The sequence below is a fragment of the Rhea americana genome, unplaced genomic scaffold, assembly GCF_003343005.1.
Source record: "Rhea americana isolate MKP2758 unplaced genomic scaffold, rheAme1 scaffold_208, whole genome shotgun sequence".
Classification (NCBI taxonomy): domain Eukaryota; kingdom Metazoa; phylum Chordata; class Aves; order Rheiformes; family Rheidae; genus Rhea; species Rhea americana.
Genome location: NW_028186239.1, coordinates 365,221 through 382,289, shown reverse-complemented (window position 1 = coordinate 382,289; position 17,069 = coordinate 365,221).

Genomic DNA, 17,069 nt, shown 5'->3' with positions numbered 1-17,069 from the left:
AACTTATATTGTATCATTGACATTTTTGATTTGTGCCTCCACATCTCTAAATGCCTTTTTCTCTCTAATTCCTGTTTCCCACTTTCTGCTGACTGCCTTGGCATGAATCATTGACAGGTGTTACTATAACTTTCACCACTAGAATATTTTAAATGAGGAAGTACCAAATCTGGTGATGTGAATTTAAAAAATTACTGCAGTCACAGTGCTTAACAATTAAGACAAGTTTGATGAGAAGCAGTTTTCTCTCAGCTGAGTCTAGATTCTGTAACTGGCTATAGCTTCTGTCAAGAAAAAGCAGATGGGGATGTCATGATATTTTCATAGTGAGAGTCCTAAAACACTCTAAGACTAATAAAAACAAGAAGCCTAATGATAAACAGACTGCTACTACTTTCCCTGCTGCGAGACACAGCTTTAATTAAATATATTCACAGTTAACTAACTGCAGATTGGAGGGAGCCCTGGCGACTGAAAGGTCACCAGTGAAAGATCAACAATGACAGCCAATAGTCATACCTAAAAAAAAGAAAAAAGACAAACAAAACAACAAATCTGCTTCTTGGACAGTGCCAGGGANCAGGGGAAAAAAAAAAAAAAAAGGAAAGAAAATTTATTATGGCTAATCTGCAAAGTGCTCCCCATTTCTGCAACTTAAAGCATAAAGTAGCAATCAGAAGCAAATAAAGAAAAAACATCAGCAGCACAGGTAGATGCCAAATTTCAGATGATGGAGGCTTTGACTGCARGGTAGAAAAGGTTCCCAAGACAGTTTGGTTGCCCTTGAAACTTTAGCTATATTTATCTCTCTTTAGCTTCCTCTCAAAATTCACCAAGTGCAGTAGCTTTTCCTCCAAAAGAATTTTTGATCAGTCAAGGAATTACTCTCGAATGAAACAAGCCTTCATTAGGGACCAAAGAGGGCACCTGGTTCAAATCAAATCCTGGCTCAGACAGCATGAATATTTTTCCTTTACCGATACTGGAGTTCTGCAATTTACAGGGAACAGTCCAGGGCACAGGATGCCAATTCAATTAAGTAACACTATTGTTTCCTCTGACACCAGCAGTGAAGTTAGCTGTTGGAAGGCAGAGACTCCTGGAAGCCACCAGTTACTTGCTGTGTAACCTAGGGCAAGTTCTTCATACTCTCATACCTCAGATATCTGGCAAGAGTGTTGAAGTCTTAATTAACATTTGAGAAATGTGGAGATGAGTGCAGAAAAAATGAAGAGTTTTGTCATTGTTACTTTCGCATTCTGACATGCTGTACACAGCTCTGTTCCTACTGTTCACCTCCCAAGCCCATTTCATTTTTTTTTTAAAAAAAAGACAACTGGCTGTTTGAACGTGCAGATTCGTAAGGTATGGGTTTTGCTACAGCCTGCTGGTTCTGAAAGAGGCAGTCCCGCCTTCCATCTCCCCTAAGCATGAGTGCTTCCTTGAGCACAAGTGTTTTGCTGACTGATCTGTGAGCTGGTTGTGCTCACTACAACATGCAAAAAATATCTAACCCCATGAACTGATTAATTCTTTTGGAATAAGAGAGCAGGACTGGCTCACTCGGGCGATCAGGTAAGCTCTAGAGACAGCGGACAGGGAACAGCAGAAGTACATTTCCAGGGAACTGGTGTGGCAACRGAGTAGAAAACAAGACTTTGGGTGGCTGCGAGCACACATTGTAGGTCTCAGCCTTACACACGCARCCTCACTGTAAGTGTTCAGGTTGACACCTCTGGGATTGACTCAGTTTACAGACAGAAAGGAGCATGGGGTCAGTAAACATGACCCTTTTCCAGGAAAAAAAAGGAGAAGGACTTTCAAAAGTTATGAGGTCTTACAATTCAAGAATGGTTTTAAAAACCAATCTCAAGTATGCCCTTGACGTGCTATGGTTCCAGAAACTGTATCTCCTGTTTTCCTTCACATACTGTATTCAAGTCTCTTCAGAGAGACAGGACCTGATAAGTGAGGCTGGAGGAGTTGGACAGGAAAATATAAGAAGAAATTTAAAGWCTCTAATAAATATTTAGATCATTCCCTCATGATCATGCTACAGGAAGCATCAAGAAAGTTTGCACATTAACTAAATTTTTCGAGGAAGAAGGAGAAAGGAGGAATCCAGTGGCATGTCTCAGAGAAACAACGTTCACATTTTGCTCAGTTTTCAACTCTCCATATTATTCTAATGAGAATTCTTAAGGAAAAATAAATAAAATGTGGAGCAAAAAGTGCTTTCTCTTTCAAACTAAAATTTCAGCTGGTGGTTTTCTCCCCTGATCATTGTCCTATTTTTCCTATGTGACCCCTCCTTTTCCAGCAAAGGGGAGGAGAGAAAGTAAAGAGAAGAATTGCTAGTTTATTATAAAAATTAAAAATGATCTTCCATCTCCTCCTTGTTAAGCCTTCATACCCCTTTCTGCCTAGTGGGAAAAGGAGAATATACGTTCAAAAGTTGGAACTTGTGTATTTAGTTAAAGATATTTCACTAAAAAAATGGATGTTGTTAACATTTCAAACTGTCCCAATAAAAGGGAGTAGAAAGAAAAATTGCTTCAGCAGTTGTTTTGGTTAAAAGCATCCTCATGTTCTGCTATAATATAGACAAAGCAAAGTTTCTCATCAAAGGGGGAAAAAGAAAAAACATCTCATCCAAATTTCCTCTAATCTTACTTGTTCTTTGAAATTCAAACTAGCTCCTACTAATGAATCAGATTAATAAATTTACAACGCACACACATATCAACATTTGGATCCTTTTCTYGGGCTCTAGATTAAGTGTTATGATTGGCTATTCTGTAATATATATAAATTAAAATTTGTTCCTTCCCATTGTCTCCTTTTTTAAAGAAAACTGGTAAGAACCAAAACATATCTCCTTTAAATTATTTATTTTTCTCTGCTTGTTCCACCTTTTTTTGGAATCCTCTGAAGTTGGAACTTCTCATATTTGTTAAATAATAATTGWGTAATGTTCTATTTTTACCAGCCTTCTCCTTATTTTTAAGGTTCAGTCATTAAGTACTGTAAAGGAAAAAACAAAGCTCTCACTCTGGAACAGACACACTGAGCTTGGTAAGTTGAAAGGGCCTGTCAGACAACATTGCAAAGAGAATTCTATGCTTCACCTTAAAATAGGAAACCTAGAAGGTATTACCAAAATGTCAGCTAGTGTGCATTCACACTAATTGAGGGAACAGAAGGCTTATGTCCTTCAGAGATCTGACCTGCCATCTTCAGGTTTTTGTTTGAAATTAAGTTTAATTAACCCYAAAAGATAAATCAAGAAATTTGGCATCCCACTAAATCCATCATGAATTCTTTGAAAGAGAAAAGCTAAGAAACATATTCCAGGATTAAGTGCTTTTTTATTTTAGTAGGGAGAGAGAGAAATGAGACATTTCCTGACCCACGTTAACAGTACTATAACTTCATCTTCGGCAACAAATACCTGTATTTTATTCAATTCAGTATCCAACTGTTGAGGTCCATTGGAAGCTGACCAGTTGTCTTCCAGTGAACAGGATATATCTACTTTGTTTCTTGTGCAGCAAAAGCATATTAGCTGTCCATGCTGTGCATCTACTCCAGTCCAGATGGTGCTTCAACACTTGCTGGCTACTATAAAGTCCTGGCTCTGAACAAGGGAAAACCAGAAGCAGAGCTAATCAGTGTAGTCCTTACACAGCTACAACACCGTAAGAGACTACAGTCAGCATAGCTACTAGCAGAGTCCCTTTCTCACAGAAAAATGGGGTAGGTTTTTGATCTGTTTGTGAGCTAGAYTCTCAGCAGGGATATATCAGTATGGTTTCAACTAGCAAACTCATGATCTGTCCTGCCTTGTCATGCTCTTCTTAAGTGCTAATTGCACAGATTTTGTAAGTCCAGTGGAACCAGAGACCTGTTCTGAAACAGAATTTGTTTCAGATAGARTGGAAGAAAAGGATACTAGCCTTGTTGAACAAACAATGCAGCCATGATGACTGAAAGCTTGAATGCCAGCTCATTTATGTGTAAATTATAGATTTTGGGAGGAATATTTGTATTTTTATCTTTTTTTTCTTTATGTACTATTAAAACTCCCAGTGGTAAATCAAAGATAAAAAATCACTGAGTTATTAGTATTCACTTTGTGGTGAGTCACATTTTTAAAAGTTTGGAGAAATGTCTGAATTTGAATCACAGTTTCAGACTAGCTAGATTAGGCATCAGCTACGAGATCAGCAAAGTTACAGTCACAAGCACRAAGCAGGATAAATGCTGAGGCCATTTGCTTGCAATGATGAGCCCCATGCTGCTCTGGTTAAACTGTTCTTTGTACTCCCAACTTATTAGACGAAAGCAATAACAGCACTGGAGAGGGCTGACCAAGTTAGTACTTCCAGGTTCTTTGCCCCCTCCAGCGGTAAGGTGGCCAAATGGCTCATTAGCCTCATGTGTTATGGAAGCCAGCTGACCTTCAATGTACTCAGAGTGATGGAGTTAATCCACAACAGCCTCATCCTCTGTGCAGCAGAGGACTAGCAGACACATGGAGGCAGTTACTTGGTCAGTTGTCCAAAGCTTTGTCATACTCACCCACTCCCTTCAGGATCTATGTGATTTTCAGTAGCTCCACCAACAGCCAAGGGAGCCCACATATAAAAATGTTTGAGACACTTGCATTTTATTAATATATTTCCTGTGCGTAAAACAGTTCATTCTCAGGGTTTCACAGCTAAGTTCATCTAGCTAACTTATGGCTTCATATAAAAGATGTGAAGCTTTAGAGCTTTTTAATGCGATTTTGAATTGAGATTTTAATTTTGTTTTAAGAGTGATCAGAACATTGTGATTGCAACTAGAGTAGTTTCTTCCTTTTAAACAGAAACATTTTGTAACCACATTCCTTCATTCATTAATTCATATCCTCAGTTGCTACTTTGATCCAGGATGACTCATGTTTACAGGCTCTGTATGATTCTCCAGGCCACTGACTGGCTTTTATACAGCTTTTAAAAGGTGCATTATTTTGCAAATTTTACACCAGTATGAAATATGTAACCTACCCCAAACTACAGATACTAATGCTTTAAATTAAGGCAGTGACATTAACATTGCAATAATAGTTTCTTGGATTCACACTATAATCAAGCGTTGGTTAGGGCTTTACTGTCTTTGCTCATCCAGGATGGGTCGACACTTCCTTTTTATTTTTAAAAATATAATAATAATACAAAATAATGTACTTAGCATTCATTTGTAACATAAAATGTCAAACTTAGGGATCTTAGTCAAGTTTAGCAGATGCTTGGATAGACATCTCTAGCCCTTGTTAAAATAATAAAAACAAACTTTTTTTCTTGGAAGGTCAGTCTAAATGTCATCTTCCGGCTGCCTGATTCTCAGAGGGGGGATTTGTGGAGAGAAATAAATGATGTGAAACAGTTTAGTGTTGTAAACTTCCAGTCCCAAAGCTACCAGGAGTGTCTCCTAGCTAAATATCATACCAGGCACTATTACAGATTTTCTGATTTGTCCCACACTGTATAAAGAGCTCCATCATTGTATTTTTTTCATATTTAATATTGAAAAGGTATCAATTCTTTTAAATAAAAAAAATTAGATCAGGTGCTACTTTGAAAAAAAGCACGTTATGCTTAAGCACGTATATATTAAAAAAATACAATGTGCGAAAAGAACAGCCTGCATAAAGCTCTACCTACAAAAGTGATTTTATTACTACAGGATAACAGTTTACTGCTTGTTAGTCATAGAACTGAGGCACTCACAGCTGTAGATGGTTAGCAATGATTACCAAGTCACTCACTACTTTCAGCAGAAAGGTAGTAACCACAACACCAATAATTTTTAATTGTACAACCAGACTTTCAAGAATCTTGGCTTGAATTTGGAGGCCTTTGGTCTCCATATCACAGGCCCAGGATACATCCACATTGCACACTGTCACAGAGTRTACAGAAAACAAATTAACGTGGCTACAAGAAGCAGTATAGCCACAGAAAGTCAGAGTTTCACATATGCTAATTTATCCTGCCATGAATCTGAACACAGCCTTAGAAACAGGACAAGCTATGTTACTAGAGATCTCTACCCAAATTACATTGGATGTTTTGTGTGTCCAAGTACCTACAGTAGGTATAGACATGTGAATCTTTACATTGAATAGTCACAAATCTAGGGATGCTGGGAGGTCTTTTTGACTTTCATTTTTGTTTTCACTGTTTTAATTTTCCCACCAGACTCTAATATTAATTCTGGTTTAATTCAATGGTCTTCTTTAAGGTTTGAATTTAATACATTAAAATATATTTCAGACTTTACCAACAAAAGAGCAGGACAGACCAGTATTTTTCTACTTTTTATATTTAGGCTGTTAGTTCATCAGGGAAAAAGATAGTACTGGACCAAACCCATAGAGATTGTGATCTAATCAGAGATTTGTAAGCAATACAAAGGTAAAGATGTTTGCAATACAAATAGTAGAGTAACTTCGGAATCCCTTTTAAGTTTTAGAACTATTACTTATTTCGCATAAGAATAAAAGTCTTAGAAGGTCAAACTGACCAGACTCAGGTATTTTAGTTTCATAGATTAAAGAAAGGATACATGGATTCATCACCAATCCTGATGTAGTTCAGTAATGCAGCATTCCTACTGCAGTTCACCACTCCTATTCAAGCACTCCAAGTATACATCACATTTATGACATAGCATATAAAACAAAGGATTTCTACCAATTTCCTATCTCCTTTTGAAGTGAGCTTACCAAAAGGAAATGCAGGTTTAAAGACATCTTTTGTCTCCAGTACATAGTACATTGTTGTGGAAAAACATCAGAAGAATTCATTCTGACCAATTCTTTTAAGTACCTAGTGCCAACACCTAACACCACAAAGGCAAAGCACTCTGGGATGATGACTTACATGGATACTTCAGTTTCAACACAGAAAAGGCCTTTATAACTATTCAGATTAAATGGTAATGCACAAATGAACATATTCAGTGCAAAAGTCTTATAAGCATTACAAATGCAAAGCATAAAATATCATCTCATACATTTGTTACTGGGACAACACAAAAGAAGCAGAGAAAGCAGAAATAAGGTTATTTACAAATAAAATGTAAGTGACCAAAAGAAAAGTTTTTTATTGACTCCATTACTTAGTTAATTGCAGCCTACTTACCATCCTCTCAAGAATTATATATTGAGAACACAGATTAAAATAATAAGCTGGAGTAAGAACTGGAGCTGGATTTCAAGGCTAGACAGTGGTACGCTGCCTTGGTTTGTGCCTTTTGTGTTTAAAAGGCAGTGTTTTATTTGTCTCTAACACCAAATAACTTAAAATTAGCCACCTGGACTGGAATGTAAGCGTATTCAGCTTTAATGTTTAGCTTGCAGAAAAATAAATATAAGTCAATGTAAAAAGTAATAGGAAGTACAAATCAGACTTCATAGTGCTGTAGTGCACTTACTGTATGTCCTTCATAATTCTTTTTATGGGAAAGAGCCAACACAAAGCATCCTCAGAGCATAATTCAGCAGTGGCTTGTATGCAGCTGCCTTTTTCTGGCACGGTGGGTTTAGCTAGTATATCCAGTTAGCTAGCCACAATTCAGTTCTCAGTGCTCTGTGTGATAAATTATTGGCCACCATATTAATCCAACTCAAAGGGAGCAGCCTTGGCCAGAACTTTTGCTCCCTTCTGCCCACAAATGCATCCTAAATCATTAACATTATCTATTCTTAATGGGCAATCTGCTGACCTGAGCAGGCAGCTCAGTATAATTTGTCTGCGTAATACCCTGAGCCCATCTGTGCAACTGATAACATAAACTCTTCAGATTTTGCCAGTCTTCTCCTGGGTGGTTCCATGAAAAAGTTTAATGATTTTAGAGAAGCAGGGAGTTAGGATATATAGATCTGTGAGGCATAGTTAATTTAACTAAATTAAAATTTAGATTTACCTGTCAAGTATAATTAAACTTTGTAAATAGAATAAAAATATTTATATTAATAGATGATGATGATATCTGGCTGCCAGGCTGTCATTTATCCTTTTGAAGTTCTTATTCCAAAAGCATCTGTTAATGGCTAGCTTCCCAAGGTTATCAGAAAGAGTAAATACAGCATAAAAATTGTATCAGTAACTTGAGCCTCCTTGGAGGCATGGGACTGGCACCAAGTCTTGAATCAAAGAAAAAGTTAGTCCCTGTTGCAACTTGCAACACCATTGRTTTTGACAGATTCACAAGAGAACATTTGATCCATAAGGTTTTCATAAACTTTGTTGAATATGAGCTGGGGAAACAATAATCTTTAAGTGTGGTACAACTAGTCAAATTTGGAAATAAAGACTGATGTTGATACTGTTATATTTTAAATAAGCTGAATCCAAACCAAATATCTGAGATCTAAAACAGAACAGGAACTGAACAATCCAGCTGAACCCATGGAAGTACTTAGACTGCTAAGAACCATGCTCTCCCCTATACTCTGACAAAATTCTAAATCCAATTCCTGTGCATGTTACAGATCTCTCTCCGTGGGGCCAGAATAATTAAAGATAGAGATCAGTTGTAGTACCAAAGAGGAAGCACTAGTTTTCTAATTCTAGCTGTAATTATTTAACGCTTTTTGCTTAAGATATTYTTGGTTCAGTTTCTACTATGTTGGTGTATATCATGGAGGTCACACATTCATTCTGTGTCATTACTAATGAAATTTAAGCCAAGTAGCATAGCTCTGTGGCAGCTGTTCTAAATAATCCAAAGAGTGTAAGTTTAAAAAGGGTCACAGTGTTAAACAACTCACGTCCCAAGGCATATCTGTTCACCTGTCTTTCTTCTGATGCTGACTTACGGCTATGATTCTTGCACAATGGAGTAAGAGGATTTTGACAAAGCAATATGGCCCCAGGCCATATCCTATGCATCTTAMAAAAACAGAAGTTGTCCATGAGTTGTCTACCACTAAGCTACACGACAGATGTTACTTCTATGACAAGACCATATACATACATTTAACTATCTCACCTCCTCTCTGCCTTCTACTCTGTTTCTTACGTGTTTCCATTGTGACACTTTTTTTTAACATCTTATAATGTGGAAAATGTTCAGCATTCAAAATAGGCCAGGATCAATTCCAGTATAAATTGAATCTCATTCACCTATGATGGCTTTTCTTTGAAATATAATTCCCCATACACTCGCAACATAAGAAACTAGACTGACATAGCATGAGAAAAAGGAAAACACCCAGCTTGCATTAAATAGAGGAGGCCAACTCCTCAGTCTAGAAGATCCTGGAATAGACACGGAAGTTGAAAATTTAAATTTATTGCAGAAGTGCTAAGGGACATCAGTCGGATTAGGCCTCTGACTGTGGTAGGTGTTATATGGATGGTAAGTAATAATCTCTGCTTCAGAGAGCCAACAGTATAAAAATCATCATCTGTGTCTGCCTCCCCTCTTCTCTAACCGTAAGAGGGTGGAATCACACGAACAGGAATTTCAGAGACAGACATAAATATTTTTGTGAACAGTTCTATACTTTTTTCTCTAATATTTGCATTAAAAATGTACAGTTTAAATTGGCTACTGTATGGGATGTGCACGGTACATCCCTTCTCATAGCGTACAAATACAAATCTCAAAGAGACACCCTTTCAGATTTTACATTTTAAGTCAGTAAAAATGCGCTTGGCTGATCTCAAACCATCTCCTACATAACATGAAACACAGAGYCTTAGTCAAATATTCTTGTATGTAGGCAAAAGTGATAGCAGAATATTTAAAGGCATAAAATTTGTGAACTGACATATTTACTCACACTATATGGCTACTGTGGATCAGCTTGCAGTTGCCTTTGCCATCTTTTTTTAGTTAAACGGGGAAGAAAATGCAGTAACATCACAGTCCACCATCATCTTGTTAAAAAATAACTTAATGATTGAAGATAAATACTAGACTATTCAGCAGAAAAACAACATAGGATACATTTCTATTTAAATGGATTTCTGTCCTATGATGCAAGTTTTTCTGAAAGCCTTATCTGGTCTCTCTATGTACAATTAATACAGAGGCAAATGATTTTTACAACGTTCATCTATACACATACAGGTCTATAATCACTAGAACAACTGCAAGGGTTGTTTGCTTGCGCTCTACATATGGTACAAAAATGATAAGCAACATGGTAGCATTGGGATGTGTTAGACATCTGCTGAGGACTCCACAAGGTTTTTCCAAAGAACCATTAAAATCCTGGCTACATTATGAAACTCTCACTGCTGCGAATGGATCAAGAACTTATGGAGCTACTGGAGAGAGTCCAGCATAGGGCTACAAAGATGATCAGAGGACTAGAACATCTGCCCTATGAGAAATAGTTGCGAAAGCTGGGCCTGTTTAGCTTGAAGACTAAAGAGGGATCTTGTCAATGTCTGTAAGTACCTGAAGGGAGGGTGTCAAGGGGACGGGGACAAACTCTTTCCAGCTGTCCCATGCGACAGGACAAGAGACAGTGGGCACAAACTGAAGCACAGSAAGTTCCACCTGAATGTGAGGAGGAATTTCTTCACTGTGAGAGTGGCAGAGCACTGGACCAGGTTGCCCAGAGAGGTTGGTGGAGTCTCCTTCTCTGGAGCTCTTCAAGGCCAGCCTGGCTGCAACTCTGTCTCACATGCTCTAGGTGACCCTGCTGAGCAGGGAGGTTGGACTAGATGATCTCCAGAGGTCTCTTCCAACCTTACCCATTCTGTGATTCTGTAACTTACCCAATGACATTAGACAAGGTATCCTGAGTAGATATCCTAAGTGGGTAATACTTGGATTGAACATTCAAAAAATTATAAATTTATCCCTTAATAAGATTTGGTCTCAATTGCACTTTTCTACATTTGCCAGTTATAAAATATAATAATGAATGGAAAGTTATCCACTTCCCTGTCCTTTATAGGAGGATCACTGGGTTACACTACTGTAAATCAAGGGGCACTATAGAAATTTTAGAGTGGCAAGTGGAAAGAAAAAGCAGCAGGTGCAGAAAAGAATAAGAGGTCTAGGACTAAAGAAAGCTGTCCTTGTCCAGAGAAAGGAAGCAATTATGTTCAGCACTCTGCACACAGATAGAGAGGACTGTTATCCAAACTTTGTCAGTGTTAGTAATGCTTGTTTTTGATTCCCTAGTGATCAGGAGTCACTGCTCAGTAGAGAGATGCCTTTTGAAATTGTCTTATTTGTAAAAGTAACACTTTTACTTTTGGAAACTGTAGAATGAGTTAGGTAGCTAGARTAAACTCAATACAATAGAAAACAGATATCGTACAAAGTGGGAGTTTTACAAGATCCAGCTGTAACATTAGAGGACATCTTCTAGACTCAGAGCATTGCCAAGTTCATATTATTTCATTTATTATCTTTAATGTGAGCAATCATACAGCTATATCTATTGTGCTTAACAATAAAAAAATATTAATGTGTAGCTAATATTAATCACAACAATAATTCCCCTTGGAATCACGGAATCACAAATTATGGAATTTGTGTGTTTATAACACGGGGCTGAAATAGCAGCAACAAAGGAAAACGTCAAAAGGCTGTTCAGTGTTCTTAGTCTAATTCTTGGACAGATTCCCTATCTGCAATGGAGAAGTCAGTGAATGCATTGCAGGTGTCCAAGAGGAAGAATCTCAGTCATTCACAATACACATTTGTTAGTTTGTTCCTTCTCCAGTACATTGCCCTAAATATGATTATGTGCACGCACTACAGGGAATTTCCCYTTTTCTTAGGTAAAACGGTCAGTTCTGTGTTCAGTTACCATGATATAAATCAGTTAAGTAACTCTATATTGATACAGTGTAAACAAAGATTGTTGCATTTGTGCTGTGCTACTGGACTTAATTAGGATTTAGATAGTACATGGTTTTCATTCTTGCTTTCACCTCAGAAATAATTTTCACCTCATGAACTTTTTATGTTTACCTTAGCACTTAGTTCCAATAGATCTTCTAAATGTGTCAGTATAAACCCAAATGCATATATGCACTTTTTAACTATTAAAAAAAGGAAAAAAGGTAGGAAATATGTTTATGTTATTCTGAACAACTAAACATTATTTAATAGAGCCATAAGCCATCCAGTTTCAATGCACTGTTGGTTTTGCAATACAAATATGCATCTCCTTTACATTTAATGGGTTCCAGATAGGTAGGAATTATCCCTGCACTGTGAATCTGTGGACATGKGTTTACATCAGTTCAGGTAATAACCTCCTCTCAGACTAAGGGGAATACCAATGTTCTGCTTTAAAGGAAGAGAGCGTCAGCTTTGAAAAGCTTGATCAACAACACAGACAGAGATACATTCAGATTGCATGTGTAGAAAGTAAAAACAGGCCCCAAACAGCCTTTTCCCAGTAAAGCAAGTATGTTTTGGAAAGTGGGCAATCCTTCTGATTTACAAGTTTTTCATTTCATCTCACTCTTCTGAACAATAATCCCACTACTTGTTCTGGGCGTGAGAGGTATCCTTTGGAGCAACATACTATATGCAGCCCAAGGTTTTTTCTTAAGCACATGATCCAAATGATGAGTTCCATTTTAAYAGATTCCAGCCTTTCGAAATTTCACTCTGATACATAGGAGTTAAGAACATAAACCCAACTTCTCTTTTATTGTTATGAACTATAACAACATTAAGAGACTGAGAAACAGCAAATTGAAATCAAATTCTACTTAGTACACAAATCATATTTACAAATGTATATACGTACTCACATTGCAACATTTTATGGCATATGGAACCCATAGTTGTTTTCACAAATGAGAAACTTGAAATAAAGCTTCGGGTCCCATTTCTTTTCATCACCCTTCATCTCAAGCCAGGAATCCCTCAGAGACCACAGTTTAGCTTCCTTGGAGAAAGTTTGCCCTTCTCATTTGTCCCTTTTGATCCATCTTCATCTTCTACTCGTACTAAGTACAGTGTGTTAATCCTCTGAAGAAAGGTCACGACACTAAGACTGCTGAGTAACTTCATATAGAAATTCAACTGCAGAAACACATCTACTAACTGGAAGTGAGGATGCTGGAGAAGAACACTGGAAACTCTGTCATGTCTTTTGTCATATACAGATAGTTTGTTAGATCGTGTCCACAAGAACATGCCTCCACCAAAGAGAATTAGAGTTAATATATCCCAAAGGTTAAAATCCGTCCCCAAAAGAGGAACATTGACTTTCAGGAGAACACATTCTAATCTGAACTTCAGAGCTCAAGCTAGCATTCATTCTATTGTATCCAGAAATTCAATAGCTACTCAATTTTTCTTGTTAATTGAAACATATTAATAAATAAATATTTTAAATCAAAGAGCCCTCCTCACAATGCATTAAAATGCTGAGATAAATGAGGTTAAGAAAACTAATTCTCTGGCTTTTTTACCACATATTGAAATAGTCTAGCTTTGCATCAAGGACTAATTCCACAGTAGTTAACTTATGACCACATCAAAAAGTAGTTTCAAACTCTGCCAAGACACTTGAGAAATGAGAGAAATCCAACTCTCTTTTTATCACATGTAGCAAGAGTTCAATTTTAACCTTGCTTTGCTGTATAAAATGTTCTTTTCCCATTTTRCAACTTATAATATTCTTTTKATTTTACCTTTGTGTCACAATTCATTTAGTAAAAGACTGCAGTTCTCGATACGACAACACTTTCTGAGAACTCCTAAGGATGAAACTTTATCACTTTGCTTCAAAAATAAAGGCATCCCAAACTAGAGTTTTATTTTAATCATTTACTTTTCAAGAACAAACTGTTAAATCTGTCAATAAGGGAACTCCAAAATCACAGCTTCACATTCTGAAAGCTTTTCACTTCCACTTTAATACTCAAACACAGACAAGGTCCAAAGTAGAGACAGCCCCAAACTGCCACCCACGTTTTAAAGCACACACACATTCAGAACACAAATGCAGGGAATGTCCCCCAACTTCTGCTGAACCACAGAAGTCCATGCATTATCTGCGTGCTCTCATCTCAGACACACATCAAAACAAGACAGAAAGGTAAGGAACTACTGATTCACATCATCCCCTGCTAATACACGGTCTAGCACACACCCACACTATTAATGCATCTGTTTTCTTCAACTCAGAGAGACTGCAGCATCATAAACCACCTGCTAGCATTGCTCTTTGAAGACAGGGCTGAAGAAGCAGCATGCTTGCATTAACAATTTCAGGCTCGTGTGATGCTTGCTTCAAACTTGGACTCACCTTACTCAAAATMATCAAGTTCACCATTAAGCCAGGAAGAAAAGTAAAACAATAAAGTAGGACTGAATTCCCAACTGTAGCAATATTTTATGGCCAAGAAAACCAAATCTCAGCAGAACATGAGAGATTCAGGAAGCAGGGAGCTGCAGAGAATCTTAAAATATTCTCTTCCACTGTACAACTTACACAGGGTAATTAAAAACATATACAGGAAGAAGTTATGTTTTGGGACAATACAGAGGAAGGTGATTTAGTTGCTGTAAAGAAATACAAAGAAATTATGAATACTTACATAGGAATCAGGAGAAATTAAAAGTAAATTCCTTTCTTTACAAAACAGACAAGCCAGTTACAGGGGAAAACATGTAGATTCTTCTTGATTCATGAGCCAATATAGAAATTAAAGGAAGAATGCAATAGCATTGAGACTCTGAAGTAAAAGGAATATGGCACTTGCTCACATTCATAAGAGCTAATGAAAAAGCATGGGCTCCAGTATCATGAAATCCTCTGGAAAACAAGGAAGAAAATAATGTAATCCAACGAACCATAAAGTCTAACTTTAGAAAAAAGTAGGGTAATCTCAGCAAATTCACAAAAAGTGTATCTAAAAGAAAGCTAGCTATGATCATTAACAGTGAACTGAGAGGAAAGAGATCAAAACAGTCTCATTAAGAATGTTTTTACATATGCACACACTGCTCTCAGCAAAGCAAAGTTCACAGGCCAATTCTCCTCTTAATATTCTGACATGAAAGGGGAAACACAGTATTCGGTCAACTATTCAAATTTAGACCTACAATTCAATAAAGCAAATTTCTTTTTGGCAATCAAAGTACACGGGAACCATTACTAAAAAGCCCTACAAAAAACAAAAACAAAAAAAAAAAAGGAGTTCCTATCCACAGTTGATCTCACCCAATGAGAAAGAAAAAACTCCATCAATTATAGCAAAATTTCCGCAGTAGTACAACTCACTCATTCCAAAAATCAATGGCACTCCGAGTCATCTTCTTGCATTTAATTCACTCAAACCTCTACTGCTATACAGGGAAGTGTATGGGGTGGAATGTAGCAAAACTAGAAATATTGTCCAGTTTAACCAAAGCAGTATATCTGGATGAACATTTAACAACATACAACACTAACATATCTTTATGGCTTCTAGAAAGCTGCCTTTTGGGGAGAATGATACAGGCAAAAAATCCCCCACTGCATTCCYGCTTAAGAGTTCAGAAGCTGGTTTTGACTGACTGGCAGCCCTGGTCCTGGTTGTATGACAAAGACYGGCAGACTGCTTCCTCACAGAAATTCAGCCTGGAATCAATGTATAGGAGTCAGTAACACCATCATAGAAAATCCTGTGTACAACCCTAACCATGCCATGACAAATTGGACTAATAGAAAAAAATGTCTAAATAGACATACAAATCACATCCAGTGGGGAAGATACTACTAACCACAGAAATGGCTCTTGACTCCAAACAAATCCTTTGTCTGAGAATCAACAAGAAACAGCTTAAGGACTTTTCTTTCACAGTATTTCAGTGTGGCTTTTGTCTATTATTTCTAAGAACAGAAGCATGCTTTTCTTCTAAGTCAATACTGGCAAATAAGACACATAGCTAGATACCTCAGCTCCCTATAAAGCTGTTAACAGCAGGCATTCAACACCTCAAACACCTTAATTCCTCTCTCTCTCTTCTTATAAAAAGTACTTGTGATCTAATTGATACCATTTCTAAGAAACAGAAGAGAAAACCTTATGTTTTCATTGTGGTATCTGGGAATTCCTTTACAGAAAGTGCATCATGTTACCCTGAACATGTCTGTAGGGCTTTAAGAGCAAGAYAGAGCAGTGCAGTTTAAATTGATTGCTTGGGAGAAATATCTTTAACTCTGCCCTGAGAATGCCTTAAAAAAGGCAGAGAGCTGAATGTCAGGTAAGGTTCCATATCTGAAAAATCAATGTCGAGTACTGTTCTACAGTCTGGAGATTTACTGCAAAGTGAAAGAGTTAATTAAATACTTAATTAAGTAACCTCTTATATTTGGGTATTTTAGCTGAAGAACACCCATCAGCCAAAGTTGCCCTAACSACACCAGGGCAGACTGGGCTAATAGAAAGAGAGCAACAACAAAACTTATTTAAACAGATACATAACGAGGAACAGGACAAGACGGAGGATTTGTTCTGCTGTTACCAGATGATCAGCAAGGAGACGTCTGAGTGAAAAGCAATTAACTTGCTGGCTAAGTGTAGCCCATATATACACTAGATTTATGACAAACAAACAGGATGACATGGATCATATTTTGAAGCAATATTTACAGACTCCAAAATGGAACTGGTTCAGATCCAGTCTCACAGATGCAGCTCCCATTGCAGTAGATGGAAATTGTATCTAGCTAATTATCTCTATGTAACCAATTATAAAATTCCAATCCAAGATTTCATTGAATTATTTTGGCATTGTTTAGTTGACAAAGTGTGGCACCTATTACTAGCAGTTCTATGTATTTTAATAGTCCCATTCAAAGAAATAAAAAGGGTATTTCAGTAAGCCCCGTAAGAAACAGACTACAAAAATCCTATTTCAGCAGCAGGAAGAAACATGTCCCTTCATACTGGTACTCCGTATTCTACTCACCTAGAAAATGAGCAGGCAAATCAAGCTAAAGCAAAGAAAGTTTTCAGACAAGTAAGAATGGAATTTCATTGTGTTCTCATCAAATAYTGGTCTTTACATCATGATAGACATGAAAAGAGGCATAA